The sequence below is a fragment of the Tursiops truncatus genome, chromosome 16 (genome assembly GCF_011762595.2).
Source record: "Tursiops truncatus isolate mTurTru1 chromosome 16, mTurTru1.mat.Y, whole genome shotgun sequence".
Classification (NCBI taxonomy): Eukaryota; Metazoa; Chordata; class Mammalia; order Artiodactyla; family Delphinidae; genus Tursiops; species Tursiops truncatus.
In genome coordinates, this window is record NC_047049.1 from 35,304,987 (window position 1) to 35,323,302 (window position 18,316).

An 18,316-nucleotide genomic window follows, 5' to 3' on the forward strand; every position below is an offset into this window, starting at 1 on the left:
AAACGTACATACTGTTCTCCATAGTGGCTGTATCAATTTACATTCCCTCCAACAGTGCAAGAGGGTTCCCCTTTCTCCACACCCTCTCCAGCATTTATCGTTTGTAGATATTTTGATGATGGCCTATCTGACTGGTGTGAGGTGATACCTCATTGTGGTTTTGATTTGCATTTCTCTAATGATTCGTGATGTTGAGCATCCTTTCATGTGTTTGTTGGCAATCTGTATATCTTCTTTGGAGAAATGTGTATTTAGATCTTCTGCCCATTTTTAGATTGGGTTGTTTGTTTTTTTGATATTGAGCTGAATGAGATACTCATCAATTTTGGAGATTAATCCCTTGTCAGTTTCTTCATTTGCAAATATTTTCTCCCATTCTGAGGGTTGTTTTTATATCTTATTTATGGTTTCCTTTGCTGTGCAAAAGATTTTAAGTTTTATTAGGTCCCATTTGTTTATTTTTGACTTTATTTCTATTTCTCTAGGAGGTGGGTCAAAAATAATCTTGCTGTGATTTATGTCACAGTTGGTTCTGCCTATGTTTTCCTCTAATAGTTTGATAGTGTCTGGCCTTACATTTAGGTCTTTAATCCATTTTGAGTTTATTTTTGTGTATGGTGTTAGGGAGTGTTCTAATTTCATTCTTTTACCTGTAGCTGTCCAGTTTTCACAGCACCACTTATTGAAGAGGCTGCCTTTTCTCCATTGTATATTCTTGGCTCCTTTGTCAAAGATAAGGTGACTGAAAAATGCCAATGGTAGTTTGATAGGGATTGCACTGAATCTGTAGATTGCTTTGGGTAGTATAGTTATTTTCACAATGTTGTTTCTTCCAATCCAAGAACATGGTATGTCTCTCCATCTGTTTGTATCATCTTTAATTTCTTTCATCAGTGTCTTATAGTTTTCTGCATACAGGTCTTTTGTCTCCCTAGGTAGGTTTATTCCTAGGTATTTTATTCTTTTTGTTGCAGTGGTAAATGGGAGAGTTTCCTTAATTTCTCTTTCAGATTTTTCATCATTACTGTATAGGTATGCAAGAGATTTCTGTGCATTAATTTTGTATCCTGCGACTTTACCAGATTCATTGATTAGGTCTAGTAGTTTTCTTGTAGCATCTTTAGGATTCTCAATGAATACTATCATGTCAACTGCAAACAGTGACATGTGACTTTTCTGATTTGTATTCCTTTTTTTTCTTTTTCTTCTCTGGTTGCTCTGACTAAACTTCCAAAACTATGTTGAATAATAGTGGTGAGAGTGCGCAACCTTGTCTTGTTCCTGATCTTAGAGGAAATGGTTTCTGTTTTTCACCATTGAGAATGACGTTGGCTGTGGGTTTGTCATATACGGCCTTTATTATGTTGAGGAAAGTCCCCTCTATGCCTACTTTCTGCAGGGTTTTTATCATAAATGGGTGTTGAATTTTGTCAAAAGCTTTTTCTGCATCTATTGAGATTATCATATGGTTTTTATCCTCAGTTTGTTAATATGGTGTATCACATTGATTGATTTGCATATATTGAAGAATTCTTGCATTCCTGGGATAAACCCCACTTGATCATGGTGTATGATCCTTTTAATGTGCTGTTTGATTCTGTTTGCTGTATTTTGTTGAGGATTTTTGCATCTATGTTCATCAGTGATATTGGCCTGTAGTTTTCTTTTTTTGTGACATCTTTGTCTGGTTTTGGTATCAGGGTGATGGTGGCATCATAGAATAAGTTCAGGAGTATTCCTCCCTCTGCTATATTTTGTAAGAGCTTGAGAAGGATAGGTGTTAGATCTTCTCTAAATGTTTGATAGAATTCACCTGTGAAGCCATCTGGTCCTGGGCTTTTGTTTGTTGGAATATATTTAATCACAGTTTCAATTTCTGTGCTTGTGATTGGCCTATTCATATTATCTATTTCTTCCTAGTTCAGTCTTGGAAAGTTGTGCATTTCTAAGAATTTGTCCATTTCTTTCAGATTGTCCATTTTATTGGCATACAGTTGCCTGTAGCAATTTCTCATGTTCCTTTGTATTTCTGCAGTGTTCATTGTTACTTCTCCTTTTTCATTTCTAATTCTATTGATTTGAGTCTTTTCCCTTTTTTTCTTGTTGAGTCTGCTAATGGTTTATCAATTTTGTTTATCTTCTTAAAGAACCAGCTTTTAGTTTTATTGACCTTTGCTATCGTTTCCTTCATTTCTTTTTCATTTATTTCCTATCTGATCTTTATGATTACTTTCCTTCTGATAACTTTTGGGGGTTTTTTGTTCTTTCTTCTCTAATTGCTTTAGGTGTAAGGTTAGGTTGTTTATTTGAGTTGTTTCTTGTTTCTTGAAGTAGGATTGTATTGCTATAAACTTCCCTCTTAGAACTGCTTTTGCTGCATCCCGTAGGTTTTGGGTCATTATGTTTTCATTGTCATTTGTTTCTAGGTATTTTTTGATTTCCTCTTTGCTTTCTTCAGTGATTTCTTGGTTATTTAGTAGTGTATTGTTTAGCCTCCATGTGTTTGTATTTTTTACAGTTTTTTTCCTGTAGTTGATATCTAGTCTAATAGCATTGAGGTTGGAAAAGATACTTGATATGATTCCAATTTTCTTAAATTTACCAAGGCTTGATTTGTGACCCAAGATATGATCTGTCCTGGAGAATGTTCCATGATCACTTGAGAAGAAAGTTGTTTTTGGATGTTGTTTTTGGATGGAATGACCTATAAGCATCAAGTCTATCTGGTCTTATGTGTCATTTAAACCTTGTGTTTCCTTATTTATTTTCATTTTGGATGACCTGTCCCTTGGTGAAAGTGGGGTGTTAAAGTCTCCTACTATGATTGTGTTACTGTTGATTTCCCCTTTTATGGCTGTTAGCACTTACTTTATGTATTGAGGTGCTCCTATGCTGGGTGCATAAATATTTACAATTGTTATGTCTTCTTCTTGGATTGATCCCTTGATCATTATGTGGTGTTCTTCTTTGTCTCTTGTAATAGTCTTTATTTTAAAGTCTATTTTGTCTGATATGGGAATTGCTACTCCAGCTTTCTTTTGATTTCCATTTGCATGGAATAGCTTTTTCGATCCCCTCACTTTCTGTCTGTGTGTGTCCCTTGTTCTGAAATGGGTCTCTTGTAGACAGCATATATATATGGGTCTTGTTTTTGTATCCATTCAGCCAGTCTATGTCTTTTGGTTGGAGCATTTAATCCATTTACCTTTAAGGTAGTTATCGGTATGTATGTTCCTATTACTATTTTTTAAATTGGTTTGGATTTGTTATTGTAGGCCTTTTCCATCTCTTGTGTTTCCCACCTAGAGAAATTCCTTTAGCATTTGTTGTAAAGCTGGTTTGGTAATGCTGAATTCTCTTAGCTTTTGCTTGTCTGTAAAGGTTTGGATTTCGCCGTCAAATCTGAATGAGATCCTTGTTGGGTAGAGTAATGTTGGTTGAAGGTTTTTCCCTTTCATCTCTTTAAACATGTCCTGCCACTCCCTTCTGGCTTGCAGAGTTTCTGCTGAAAGATCAGCTGTTCACCTTATGGAGTTTCCCTTGTATGTTATTTGTTGCTTTTCCCTTGCTGCTTTTAATATGTTTTCTTTGAATTTAATTTTTGATAGTTTGATAATATGTGTCTTGTCATTTTTCTCCTTGTATTCATCCTGTTTGGGACTCTGTGCTTCCTGGACTTGATTGACTATTCCCTTTCCCATGTTAGGGAAGTTTTCAACTATAATCTCTTCAAATATTTTCTCAGACCATTCCTTTTCCTCCTCTTCCTCTGGAACCCTTATAATTCGAATGTTGGTGCATTTAATATTGTCCCAGAGGTCTCTGAGACTGTCCTCAATTCTTTTCATTCTTTTTTCTTTATTCTGCTCCTATTACAGTTATTTCCACTATTTTATCTTCCAGGTCACTTATCCATTCTTCTGCGTCAGTTATTCTGCTATTGATTCCTTCTCGAGTATTTTTTTTTTTTTTTTTTTGCTGTTCGCTGGCCTCTCACTGTTGTGGCCTCTCCCGTTGTGGAGCACAGGCTCCGGACGCGCAGGCTCAGTGGCCATGGCTCACGGGCCCAGCCGCTCCGCGGCATGTGGGATCTTCCCAGACTGGGGCACGAACCCGTATCCCCTGCATCGGCAGGCAGACTCTCAACCACTGCGCCACCTGGGAAGCCCCCTTCTAGAGTATTTTTGATTTACTTTATTATGTTGTTCATCATTGTTTGCTCTTTAGTTCTTCTAGGTTCTTGTTAAATGTTTCTTGTATTTTCTCCATTCCATTTCCGAGATTTTGGATCATGTTTACTATCATTACTCTCAATTCTTTTTCACTTAGACTGCCCATTTACTCTTCATTCATTTAGTCTGGTGGGTATTTACCTTGCTCCTTCTTCTGCTGCATATTTCTCTGTCTTCTCATTTTGTTAATTTTCTGTGTTTGGGGTCTTCTTTTCACAGGCTGAAGGTTCATAGTTCCCTTATTTCTGGTATCTGTCCCCAGTGTGTGAGGTTTGTTCAGTGCCTTGTGCAGGCTTCCTGGTGGAGGGGACTGGTGCCTGTGTTCTGATGGGTGGGGCTGGATCTTGTCCTTCTGGTGGGCAGGGTTGTGTCCGGTGGTGTGTTTTGGAGTGTCTGTGAACTTAGTATGATTTTAGGCAGCCTCTCTGCAAATTGGTTGGTTTGTGTTCCTTTTTAGCTAGTTGTTTGGCCTGGGGCGTCCAGCACTGGAGCTTGCTGGCCGTTAGGTGGAGCTGGGTCTTAATGTTGAGATGAAGAGCTCTGGGAGAGCTCTCACGAATTGATATTATGTGGGGATGGGAGGTTTCTGGTGGTCCAATGTCCTGGACTCGGCCCTCCCACCTCAGAGGGTCAGGCCTGACACCTAGCTGGAGCACCAAGGCCCTACTAGCCACATGGCTCAGAAGAAAAGGAAGAAAGAAAAAAAAAATGAACACACAAAACCCTAGGACAAATGGTAAAAGCAAACCTAAACAGACAAAATTACACAAAGAAGCATACAGATACAAACTCACGAAAAGAGAAAAAGGAAAAACAATAAATAAAAAATAAATTAAAAATACAAAAAAAGAAAATAAAAGGAAGAGAGCAACCAAACCAATAAACAAATCCACCAATTATAATAAGCATTAAAAACTAAACTAAGATAAACATAAAACCAGAAACAAATTAGATGCAGAAAGCAAACCCCAAGCCTACAGTTGCTCCCAAAGTCCACCACCTCAATTTTGGGAACATTCATTGTCTATTCAGGTATTCTGCAGATGCAGGGTTTATCAAGTTGATTGTGGGGATTTCATCTGCTGCTTCTGAGGCTGCTGGGAGAAATTTCCCTTTCTCTTCTTTGTTATCACAGCTCCTGGGGTTCAGCTTTGGTTTTGGCCCCACCTCTACATGTAGGCCACCATCAGGAGTCTATTCCCTGCCCAGACAGGAGGAGGTTAAAGCAGCTGCTGATTAGGGCTCTCTTGCTCACTCAGGCTGGAAGAGGGAGGGGTATGGTAGTATAGTTGGAATGCAGGGTGAGCCTGCAGCAGCAGAGGCTGGCATGACATTGCAACAGCCTGAGGCGCACTGTGTTTTCTTCTGGGGAAGTTGTCCCTGGATCTCGGGACCCTGGCAGTGGCATGCTGCACAGGTCCCAGGGGGGTGTGGGTAGTGACCTGTGCTCGCACATAGGATTCTTGGTGGCAGTGGCAGCAGCATTAGTGGTTCATGCCCATCTCTGGGATCTGAGCTGATAGCTGCGGCTCACGCCCATCTCTGGAGCTCGCTTAGGCAGTGCTCTGCCTTCTGTGGGCATGTGGGGAAGGAATCCCTTTTCCTCATGCACCTGGAAACAATGGTCTCTTGCCTCTTTGGCTGGTCCAGACTTTTTCCTGGACTCCCTCCTGGCTGTGGTGCACTAGCCCCTTCAGGGTGTCTTCACACAGCCAACCCTGGTCTTCTCCCTGGTATCCGACCTCCGAAGCCTGAGCCTCAGCTCCCAGCCCCCGCCCGCCCTGGCGGGTGAGCAGACAAGCCTCTCAGGCTGGTGAGTGTTGGTCAGCACCGATCCTCTCTACAGGAATCTGTCTGCCTTGCCCTCTGCACCCCTGTTGCTGCGCTCTCCTCTGTGGCTCTGAAGCTTCCCCCCCGCCGCCCATCCCCTGTCTCCGCCTGCGAAGGGGCTTCCTAGTGTGTGGAAACTTTTCCTCCTTCACAACTCCCTCCCAGAGGTGCAGGTCCCGTCCCTATTCTTTTGTCTCTGTTTTTTCTTTTGCCCTACCCAGGTACGTGGGGAGTTTCTTGCATTTTGGGAAGTCTGAGGTCTTCTGCCAGCATTCAGTAGGTGTTCTGTAGGAGTTGTTCCACATGTAGATGTATTTTTGATGTATTTGTGGGGAGGAGGGTGATCTCTGCGTCTTACTCCTCCGCCATCTTGAAGGTCTCTCCCGCTTTCCTTCTTATTTAAAATTAATTGTCTTAGAGTCAAAGACTCTTCTCAGTGAATAGACAGCATGAGCTGACTTACTGTGCAGTGTCAGGGCATTCCTCAGCTGTTCACCTCTATTAACCAATCGCATTCCCTCAGTGATCTGTGGTTTGCTCCCGTCTCTCCTTCAAGGCTCAGCTCAAACCTCCCCTTAAAAAGCAAGGCCTTCCTAGGCTGTTCTTAATAAAACAATGATCCCTGACTGCCCCTTCTTAGCACTCCCTATTCTCCTTCCGTCCTTGCGTTTTCTTATCGCCAACCACTCTATTTGTTGGTTTGATGGTGTCAGCTGGCTCCACTAGAAATTGAACTCCCTAAGGATAGGGATTTTTGTGTGCTTTGTGTCCTTAGCACTGAGACTCTCTGATGCATAGTAGTTGCTCAATGAATGTTTGTTGAATGAAATGTACAAGCAAATGAAATACTTAAAGTACTGCTATTTAGTACTTTAGTACTTTCACTTAATAGCAAAAAATAAAAAATAAACACATAAACAAAAGCTGAGCATATGCTATCTCCTGCTTCTAGCACTCCTGGATTCCATCTTCTAGGACAGAAGAAAAGAAAGTAAGGCGCTTACCAGTGTGGGACCAGAGTCTGTGTTAGACAAATAGGTTACGGACAAAAAAAGACAGGGAACACTATACTGTCTCTTGTAACTAGGAAACAGAGGGTTGGGTCTGGGGATGCAAAACAGCTTAAGGACTGTGGCTCTCTCTCACTCTTCAGCTCTTTTCTGAGCTTCTACGGTATGTCTTGGCCTCCTCCTTCTAGTGCCATCACAGCGCAGAGGACATGGCTGCTGGGAGCTCTGGGATTGTATCATTACAGCTCTCAATCAAGGGGGGAAAAGGAGTATTTTTTTCACTGTCTGCATGTAAAACTCTAGAAAATAACTCCAACTGGTCTAATTTGGCCCAACTTCTCCAACTAGGATCTAAGCTCCAAGAAAGCAGGAACTTTTTCATTTTTTGCTCACTGCTGAATTCCAAGATCTTAGAATAGCTCATGGCACAAAATAGGCACTCAATAAATAATTACTGAAGGGGTGAATGAATCACTATGACCAGGAGCAGGACACTGATTGGCAACTGTGCTCTAAGCAGAGAGGATGGGGCAGGTGTTGTTCCCCCCGTGCCCCACCAAAAATATTAACTCAGGGAAGGAAGGGATACTGGGCAGCTAAAATATTAGGTGCCTGTCTTAGAGTATAAAGTCTTTTTTTTTCAGTCAGAAGTGATTTTCCATTAATCTTAGAGTCCCTTCCTGGGAGAGAACAGTCTTTGGTTGAAGGGATTAAGCATTAAGGTTGAAATGAACTGTGGGCTTCTTCCAGTTATAAGCATGATGGGACAAAATGCCATTGTTTCTAGGTGCATAATTTTTACAGAAACAAAAGGATTAAAATGTAAAGCGACTGAAGGATGAACACATAGGCAAACAGATGAAGTTAGTTAACAATATTCACACTTGATTTTTAAAAATTTAAATGTAGGAAGGAATAGATGCAGTACATTTTCATAGATTGAAAGAATGAAAAGTCCTTCATGAGCAACTCCACAGCATTTACTAAAAATTTCTAAAATTGTTCGTATTTTTTGACCAGCAAAACTAGGAATTTTTCTAATTTTTCTAGATTTTCAGAAATCTCTTCTAAGGAAATAATAAGAGATGTACAAAAAATGTATGTAAGGTCACAATTACATTTACTTATAATAGAAAAAGAACCTCACAACTGTTAAAAAGTGGGAATTAAATAATCTATGGTGTATTTATATATAGAATAAGATAAAAATCATGTTTTAGGACACTAATAACACAGGAAATTGCTCACAGTATACTGTTAATTGAAAAATGCATGATTTTAGATCCTGGTGTAGAATATGATTCCATTTTTATAAAAAAGAAAACCATCATGTTAACAGTGTGGTTCTCTTGACAGAGAATATTAAAGTATTACTGGTGGATTTGATTTTATTTTCTTCTTTGTGCTTTTTTGTGAATTTTGAATATTTACAGTAAACATGTATTTGTTTTGTAACAACATTAAACATAAAAATATTTGTTCTTCAATCTTCTTTGTATATAAAGCTTAAATAGCTAACCAATCTTACGAAGTACTCCTAGTTATATTCAACATCCTGACATTTATAGAGAGACATTTTAAAATGCATGTATCCTGTGGACCTTTTATTTATTTTTGGTTGGAGGAATTTGATCCTGCAGCATTTGTTTTTGCAATAACTGCCCATTTCTCCACTTTTTAAATGATCTGCACTGAAATTTCCTGCAAGAAAAAGATGTGTAGAAGTTACTGCAGTAAATATATCTGGATGTGAAACTTTAAATGTAACAAAACTGTTGATTTGCTTTTGCTTATAAAATCAACCACCAAATGGGATGCTAGCAAGTACTGTGAACAGCTCAACAACGGGATCTATGGATAGAATTAGAACAATGTGGGAGGAAAGTGAAAGGTGATTTCAAGAGGACTGGTTAATTAAAGGAGTAGCAGAATGGCGCCATGCAGGTGGGAAATCAGGAACATTTCTTATTTTCATGCCTAAACAGAAACAGAGCAAATCCACTGGATTACTCAGGAAAACGTTTTCCTAAATCTGTCTTCAGTGCACCAGAGTGATTCCACAGGTCAAAATGTTGTACAGTTTAATTCAACCCAGAAAAAAGGCTTAGTTTCGCTACTGATTCGTTTTTTATGTTTAGTCCTTAAAGATACCCCAACTTTTATTTTAATTAGTGTGTTTTATTGATGGTAATGGTTTCGTGTTTGTATAACAAACCGTTGACAGAAAACAATATGTTGTTTACCTGGCAGAAGAATAAAGCAGGCAGAAAAAATTGTGGAGGACTAGTCATTCAAGAATGGATGTAGACTTAAATTAGTGAAAATTGCAGCAAAAATCTTCATTAAGATTTTAATCACCTTGGGCTTCCCTGGGGGCGCAGTGGTTGAGAGTCCGCCTGCCGATGCAGGGGACACGGGTTCGTGCCCCGGTCTGGGAGGATCCCACATGCCGTGGAGCGGCTGGGCCCGTGAGCCGTGGTCGCTGAGCCTGCGCGTCTGGAGCCTGTGCTCCGCAACGGGAGAGGCCACAACAGTGAGAGGCCCGCGTACCGCAAAAAAAAAGATTTTAATCACCTTAATTTTGCAAGGACTTACCATAGTTTCAGCAAGAAAGCTTGAACTCAAAAGAAGATAGATTACTCAAAATAGGTTTCCAAAAAAGAAAAAAAAAGGTTTCTTGTAGGGAACTTAAGGAAACAACAATATGGGAGGACTATTTTGCTCAGAATAGTTGAAAAGTTGGAAATCTCTGTATGTTTAGTAATAGAGCAGTGGTTATATGGTACATTATGATATAGTCACTGTGATATAAGTATTAAAATGATGGTTAATAACACTCTGAGGGAGCATATAAATATTTACACCCTAATGTTAGTTAAAAATCAGAACATTAAATTATATATATAGATAGATATCCATGTATATTTATAAATAGCATATAAGGAAACATTCTAGTACATACTAGAAAAATCAATGGAAGGAAACATTCTAGTACGTACTCCATTTCATTATTTTTTTCTTATCCATGCTAATAATATCAATTAGGATAGTGGTGTCTTATTTTTCATTTTCCAAAGTTTCCATATTGTGATTATATGAAAAATAACTTAAAAAATTTTACTCATATTCATCTCTAAAATTAAAAAAAAATTGCTCTGAGTCAACTCCTCTAATTATCCTTCTAAGATTAAGCTGACCTTATGTTAATTTTCTTATTTTGTAAAACATAACAAAAAGTATCAAGTTTATTATATTTTTAACATTGGCATGGAATATTATTGTTTCCCAAGGATTCTAAATTTATTTTAAGACACAGACATTTTTTTTCTACTTAGGATTAGATGAGGTAATACATTTGGAAATTATTTAAAAAATAAAAACACTATAAAAATGAAAGCTACTCTTACCATCATCTCTGTTATTCATGGTATAAGATTGTGAATACAGTAGACACATGCTCAATAAGTGCTTATTTGATGGATGAGTGAACTCATGAAGGCTAATGGCAACTGAGCCAAAAGACGGTTTTTCCTGGGTGCTTAAGAACTGGGTAACGTTAAGTGATAATTGCATTACAGAGTTGTCTGTAAGGGGGATACAAGGATCTTCCCAAATCCAAATTTATATCTGGTTTAACCTGAGTTGAAGGGAATGTCAAAGGAAGCTTGTATTGAACGAGTCCTTTAAAGGCTGTCTAAGGGCAGCGTGGAGGGTGGGAGGTTAGATCTGTTCACCTACATAGAGGAGGGTAGGACGGAAAGAAGGATAGTGTGGGCTCATAGGAACTGCAATTCTTTAATTATTTTTATTTAGCAGTACTTGGAAGAGCCAAGTCTGTCTCCACAGGCAGTATCCATGAGAAGATGCCGGAGCTGTCCATCACGACAACTTCTCCCTGCTCACCAGCAAAGGCTGCAGCCAAGATTGATGTCCAAGCCCCCCGTCTGTTAAGAGTGGAGTTGAGGTAACCACCTGGATAAGATGGATTTTAAATTTTGGTTATCTATTTAGGATAAAGAATCTACCTACCTGGATAGGATTTACTGGACTATTTGAAAACTGAGTCTGTCAGGTGAGGCCTAGACAGAAACTGGCCTATTTGAAAAACTTAGTTTAATGAGGAAAAGGATACCTCACATTAAGGAACAAAACGTATTTACAAGAGGTTACGTTTGTTACAGAAACGACCCTCCTTCAACAGGTGTGAGGTCACATTTCTCCTTAGTGACCAAATTTGACTGCCTGTAGAAATTCCACTGGTTTCCAGGTTTCCCTATGTTGGTATTTCTGGGGCTTCTGGGAAACGCTCACATTACAGACATCGGTCATGGTTCTTGTTGCCACCTCTGCCCTCTGTCAGTTCATTTCCTGCCAACTCGCCCCCAGCCTGCTGCTTCCCAGCCCTCTTCGTCCTGCAGCTGGATGGCCCTTGACTGTTTTCCCCAGGTGGGCACAGCCACTTCCCTTAACCCCCCATAACTGCCTGTTAGATGGTCTGAGGCTTTATGAAGACTTCGGGGTTTCAGAAGGGAGTAACAGCAAAGAGAATGCAAAAAGGATTCCAGGTGTGGCAGGGTTCAAAGCCCCTCCGTGAGGTCATCTACAAGGTGTACCTTTTTCCCCAACTCCCCTTTCAGTGGAGTCCCCAGCCTGCTGCCTAACCGTCCATAGTGCAGTGCCCTTGAGCACGTTCTTACCTAGAGTCTAGCCCCCCTGCCATAAAGACCTCCAAACATTCATGTTCCCTACCTCTCCTTCCAAGATGACTAGAGATATTCATTCCCTGTAGAGAAAACTCCACAGGAAGAAGGTTTTCTCTGAAGGCTCTAGAATAAACCAGAAGTCTGAAGTTTGAGCATATTCGTGTTCCTAATTCAGTTTTTCATGACACCAACTGTGCAATGAAGAACCCAGGCCCAGCATGGACAGCACCAGTCCTGGCCTGTTCCTTTTTACCTTCTCTCTTGCACTGTAGGTGAAGAGAGCATCAGGACTCCACTCAGGCTCGTCTGTGATGCTGGCTCTTCCATCCCATCTTTGCAACTCCTGGACACAAATGCTAACAGAGACACACTTTACTCTGCCACATGCACTCGTGTATATGAATACAGCATTATAAATCACACTTAGGGAAGAAATGTTTCTCTACTGGCTATATAAACTATAGAAACATAGATCTGTTCAAAGATCTGCCCAATTTACATTTCTAGACAGACCCCAGATTGCTTCTGGGTTTACATTTAGGTCTTCCCCAGAGCCAATGGGTGGGCATTGCACAACCAAAGGACCCACTCAAGTGGGTTTTCACAGAACTAAAGAACAGTCATCAAAAGCTCAAGCCACTACCCTTGAAGAGGGAGTCTGCCTGCAACTCTTCCAGCTTGAAAATAAAATATACTAAAGAAGAATTATGAGGAAAAACTAATCCTACCAAGTATTAAAATGCATAATAAAGTTAGAGTAATTAAGTCGGTTTATAATCAAGGTGTAAATAAAAAATCAGTGAAACAGACTACAGATTCTAGAAATAGACCTGCATATGTTTTCAGACTAGACATGCTGGGTAGTATTTGAAATCACTAAGGCAAAATTACATCATATAATAAATTATTTTTGGACAACTGGAAATTTGGAAACAATCCTTATGTCATGTCTTATACCAAAATAAATTCCAAATTATTAAAACATTTATACTTAAAGAATTAAGTAATGAAAGCGCTAGAAGAAAATACCAGTACTTAAAAAAATAATTTTGGAGTGGGGAAGCTCCTGGGGTGTGACATAAAACCCAGAAGTTATGAAGCACAAAGTTGACAAATTGGGTTACGTTTAAAAATGTGTAAAACTTTAGTATTTTAATAATACTTGTAAACAAAGTAAAAAAATTCAAAGATCAAAGTGGGAAAAAATGTGGATGCAAATGATAAAGATATTGTCATTTCCTATATATGTACATCATCTTACAAATCCAGAAGAGTAACTGAACAGTCCAAAAGAAAATGAGTCAAGGATATGAATAAGCAGTTCGTGGAGGAAATGTGTTTCTGTAAAACTAAGGCATTATAAATGCACACTGAAGGTTTATTGTGAGTAGGGATATTCCCAATTTTATTCATAATTAAAGAAATGGAGATTAAAACTATAAAATCCCATTTTCAGTTAGTGGTGAAAACTGGGCATGGGCCAAGCTGTGGAAAAGCAAACACTTTACCTGTAACTATTGTTGAGATCAATCTGACTTCATCTATCAGAATTTACAAGGCACATACTTTTTAAGCCTAGGATTCCACTTCGAAGATCCGCGTGCACAGCTACACAAATATATGTGTACAAACAATTTAACTGCAGCATGGCTGGTAACAACAAACAACAGAAAGTCACCTAACAGTCTCTTAGGAGAGGATTCATTAAATTACAGTCTGCCCAAGCAATGTTCAGTTCTTAAGAAGAACAAATTAGATCTGAGCATACCGATATGGAAAAATGTCCAAATACATTAAGTTTAAAAAGCAAGCAATGGAACAGTGTGCTCTGTGTGATCCCCATTTGAATATTTAAAAAATTATTATCTACAGAATCAGTTGCATATGTATAAATCATTTCTTAAAGGATATAAGGATATAAGGAGAGGAATTTTACCTTTCATCATATACCATTCTGCATTATTGAAGATTTTACTCTGAATATGTAATGTTTTTACAATATGTAGCGAATCTAATCTTTGGGACCAGTCTTGGCCAGGGCAGCCCATTATGTAGAGGAGCTCTAGGTTGACAAAGCTGGATGGGGTACAAAGCACATGGGATCACTCCAGAAAGAATGACTTCTTACCGCCTGCCACTCTAAGGAATACAGTGTCACCAAGAACGTTTGGTTAGCACTGAGGTGAAATGGGACAGTCTGTAAGTCACACAATTCCCATCTTTCCTCTTCTCTCAGCTGTGGCGCGGTGCAGAGGGTGGTCCCTGGCACAGGTCTTCCTCTCTGGGTTCTCTGGGGAGCCAGCTCTGCCCTAGGTTTGTGCTACCTTGTCATCGTACCCCGGGTCTCCCCATCCTCTTGAAAAACAAAAACAAAAAGATGGTACAAGAGAGTAGCCGTTGTAATTGAGAAGACTCCTTAGCTTCCTCTGCTAGGCTACGGCATTAAGATTCTGGAAAGGTAAGAAGCCTTCCATGTCTAATTACTATAAATGTTCTTATGGTTTAGAAAACATTAGCTTAATGACAACAGCTTGAGAATTGCTCAGGGAGTGTTAGGAAAAATGAGAAATTTTCGACACAGCCCGCATTTATTATCACTAGAGGAAGGAAGGACTTACAGAAGGAACTCTGGAATTTGACAGCTCTTGAATGTTTTTTGTCTTTCTTCTTTCTCCTTCTCTGGGAGGCCAGACATAACCCTTTCAGCTGAGTTTTCATAACTGCCTGAGGACGTGGCTGTTGAATATTTTTTTCAGCTTGCTTTCTTTTTCTTCTACACCCAAAGCAGCGTTTAGGCCCCAGTCAATGGTGTGCAAATGATAGGATTCCCATGACAGGATGAGAGGCTAAGGACCTGGAAAATGTCATTAATGATAAGTCACTGCCCTCAGGGACAAGCTGGAAGGGAGCCCAGTTCAACTTGGCAAGAGAGGAGGGTAGCCTGAGCCCCACTGGGCAGAGCGAGCAGCTGCCTCTGGCCAGCACATTTCCTCAGTCCAGAGGTATGTCCTCGAGAAGTCAGTCTTCATAGCTACGGTAACGATTCGAGGTGCACAGCTCCCACTGGGTGGGAAGACGCTAGGGTGTGCAAGCCAGATGCCGTGCGTGTGTTAGGGGGTGTATATGTGGGCTGCGGACGGGAAAAACTGGGACCAGTTGTATTATTTCTCCTCTGGACTTCCCAAGCAGGCTCCCTGTTCAGGTGGCTTGTCTGGGAAGGGCTAAATCCTCAGTCCCTCTCAATGCGATGCAGTGATGTACCTACATGGTCACCTGCAGAGCGTGTGTGGTGTGTGTGTGTGTGTGTGTGTGTGTGTGAGAGAGAGAGGGAGAGGGAGAGACAGACACACGGTAAAAGAAAACGATAGAGCTAGAGATACTCTGAGAAAAAGAGGCTTGAGCTTCATGTGAACTAGTTCAGACAAAGGAATTTTTGCCATATGTTTGTCAGGTAAGAGCTTCCATTTTATGCAAACTCTCTGTTAATTAGGGTATAAGCTAACTTCTGATAAAACGGTTGTCTGTATTTGTTTCTGAACTCAAAGGGTATTCTCCTAACCATCTCATTGGTATGGCATGATTGGTGACAGTGGAGTGTCAGAGCGAAGGAATTGAGAGCTTCTGCTTCTCACTTCAGCCTGAGTCCTCTCCTCCCTAGAAGGTTCTCTTGGAAGGGGCAACCATATGGAACATGCAGAAAGTAAGCTGAGAAAAAAGCTACATGTTTGCAAGGGGGTTTGGGCTTGAGCTCTCAGTTCCTAGAACCCTGGGAAAGCTAATGGGACTGTATCAGCCTAATTTTTAATTCCCCCCCAGCTGGTTATACCCAGTCTATCACATCCGCAGAAGCAGGGGTACGGAACTACAGAGCGAGGGAGGAGAGAGAGACTGTAAGGAAAAATGCAGTTGTTTCACAATCCGAGGCCTAAAATAGCGGAGGCTGCAGATGGGCTTGAGCTCTGCTGTGGACAGGGAACAAGGGAGGGCAGAGTGGTATGGAAAACAAGCCTTGGGCCAACTTTCCACTTCATCTGCATGGCTAAGAGCAGGAAAGGGAGCTACGGCCAAGTGCATCCCACTCCCAAGTGGGCATTTGACTGCACGGAGACCCCGCTCAGCAGTGAAAGTGCCGCTATCAGTGTCTTGGAGTCTGATCATCAGACCAGTCTGAGATGTCACTCCTGTTTCCAGTGGTGTTTGCAATGGGAAGGGAAGAAGCCAGTGTGTGTATGGGATGGGGGGTGGGGAGGGTAGAAGAAGGAACCTTAGAGCTTGAGGTTTGTGGAGGACCTCAGAAATCATCTCGTCCAAACCACACGTGTTGGAGATGAGGAAATATATTGAAATGAAGTGAATTCTACCAGCAGATCCAGGATTAGAACCAACGTCTTTGGCCTGGAAACTCTTCTAGTTGCCCTAAACCACTTGCAGCTGTGAAAACCACTGAGGTGACTCTGCAAATCTCAGGAAGAAAGAGCCTTGTTGGGAAATCATGTGCTGCACGAGTCCACCTCACACTCTGGACCACATTTTAGAGACCCATCATAAAAACGAATATCCCACTAATGGACAGGCTACCCCACAGTTTAATAATCACAACATTGCTTTTATGATGTGAATTTATATGTTTATAAGGATATTTTTTCTGAGCATGTCACATAGTTCTGGATACTGTAGAGAAGAATTGTTATTAAAATAGAGCTAGTGATGGCTCTTTTTCTTTTAAGTCTGGGCTTTGAGACCAGGCCCACTGAAGTATATAAGAAATCAACTACTGTATGAAACATGGTGGTTTTAAAAGCTCACAACTGCTTTTTCACAAACCACTGTCCTCATTTAGCAAACCCGTGGAGATGGATAAGGTAGACTCTTCCCAACTTAATGACTGTTCTTCAGAATAATTTCGTAAAAATAGACCTAGTGCAGCCCAATTATTTCCACTCTTGTCTGAAAAGCAAGTGCAAGGTCTGAAGCATGCCTTCAGGAACTAGTCCTGGGGGGTGGAATTAGTGTTGCTATGATTCTCTTGTATTTTTGATTATGAAACCTATTTATGAAAATACAGGCAGACCTCAGAGATACTGCAGGTTTGGTTTCAGGCCACCACCATAAAGCGAATATTGCAAAAAAGCAAGTCACGTGAATTTTTTAGTTTCCCAGTGTATATAAAATTATGTTTACATTATACTGTAGTCTATTACCTGTGAAATAGCATTGTGTCTAAAAAAATGTATCTACCTTAATTAAAAAATCCTTTATTGCTAAAAAATTAGACTATTATCTAAGCCTTCAGCAAGTCAAAATCTTTTTTGCTGGTGGAGGGTTTGAAATATTGTGAGAATTAGCAAAACGGGATCAGATGCTGTTGGAACAATGGTGCTGATAGACTTGCTCAATGCAGGATTGCCACAGACCTTCAGTTTGTAAGAAACACAGTATCTGTGAAGTGAAATGAAGTGAAACGCAATAAAGTGAGGTATGCCTGTAAACGGAAAAGGTGTTGGAGGAAAAGCCATGAGTTGGGAGAAGTTGATGAGTGAGGAAAACTTACTATATGTAAGCAGTTGATCTAAAACTGGACCATGATACAAACACAACAAAATCATTATAAGTAGAGACTCCAGGATTTTAGAGTTCTGTTGGAACCCGTTGATCTCTAGAGAGATCAAGATCTAGCTTATTCCTCATTTGACAGACTATTTGGGGTACACCTTCATTTTGTTGGTATACATAGAGAGGTCATGAAGTTGTCCTCCTATATGATAATATCTGTTACTGTATATTAGTCAGAAAATGAGATCCTACACCCCTACTTGCTCCAATTGTAAGGGTCAAGATTTTACCATCTGCTGAATTCAACAGTAGGAAACATGAAGTGGTAGCATGAGAAATCTTAGACTTCAAATCCAGATTTCAGGGTTTAAGTTCTGAACTTGCCACTTCTTAGATAAGGAACCTTGGGCAAGTTAACTTTTGCCTTGCGGTTTTCCCAGTTGGAAAATAGGGTCTGTTTTTACCAATGTCAGAGAATAGGTGTGATGATTAAATGAGAGAACGTGGGCATAAACGTGCTTAACAAAGAGCTTGGCACATGGGAAACTCAGTGAGTGATGGTAGTTAAATATACTAGCTTCTGGGACATTATATGCATTTTAAAATAGTAGCTTCATTTCTCTTCCTTTCCTCCTTGAATCCAAGGGTCTGCTTCTCTTAGGATCGCATTGCTAGTGGTAGCAATCATCATTGTACGCTTGTTAAATGGTTTGATAGGCAAAACATGTTTTTCATATTTTATGGCCCTTATCACCATATAAGCACAAATATTTTCTGTGACTAAGATGCTCTCAGTACAGGAAACAAAATTCCTGACGGGGACCAAGATAATCTAAGAGGCTTCTCCATATGTTATCAGAATAACATGTTAGATTGAAATCTTCAGAATATGGAAAAGTCAAGAGTTCTTTTCTTTATTAAAGTTATTTGGGAAGGTGGTCTGAGAGTAACATCAATGAGGACCCCAGCCTAGCAGCAAGCTAATTAT

The 18,316-nt window shown here is 40.2% G+C and overlaps 1 long non-coding RNA gene across 1 annotated transcript in view; it reads left to right on the forward strand.

Moving 5' to 3' along the window:
* LOC109551126 (uncharacterized) overlaps positions 1-18,316 on the forward strand; it is an 87,924-nt gene that overhangs the window by 26,606 nt on the left and 43,002 nt on the right. The window contains exon 2 of the long non-coding RNA XR_012326995.1: positions 10,889-11,036. This is a non-coding gene — a long non-coding RNA (uncharacterized lncRNA). The remainder of the gene's footprint in view (positions 1-10,888; positions 11,037-18,316) is intronic.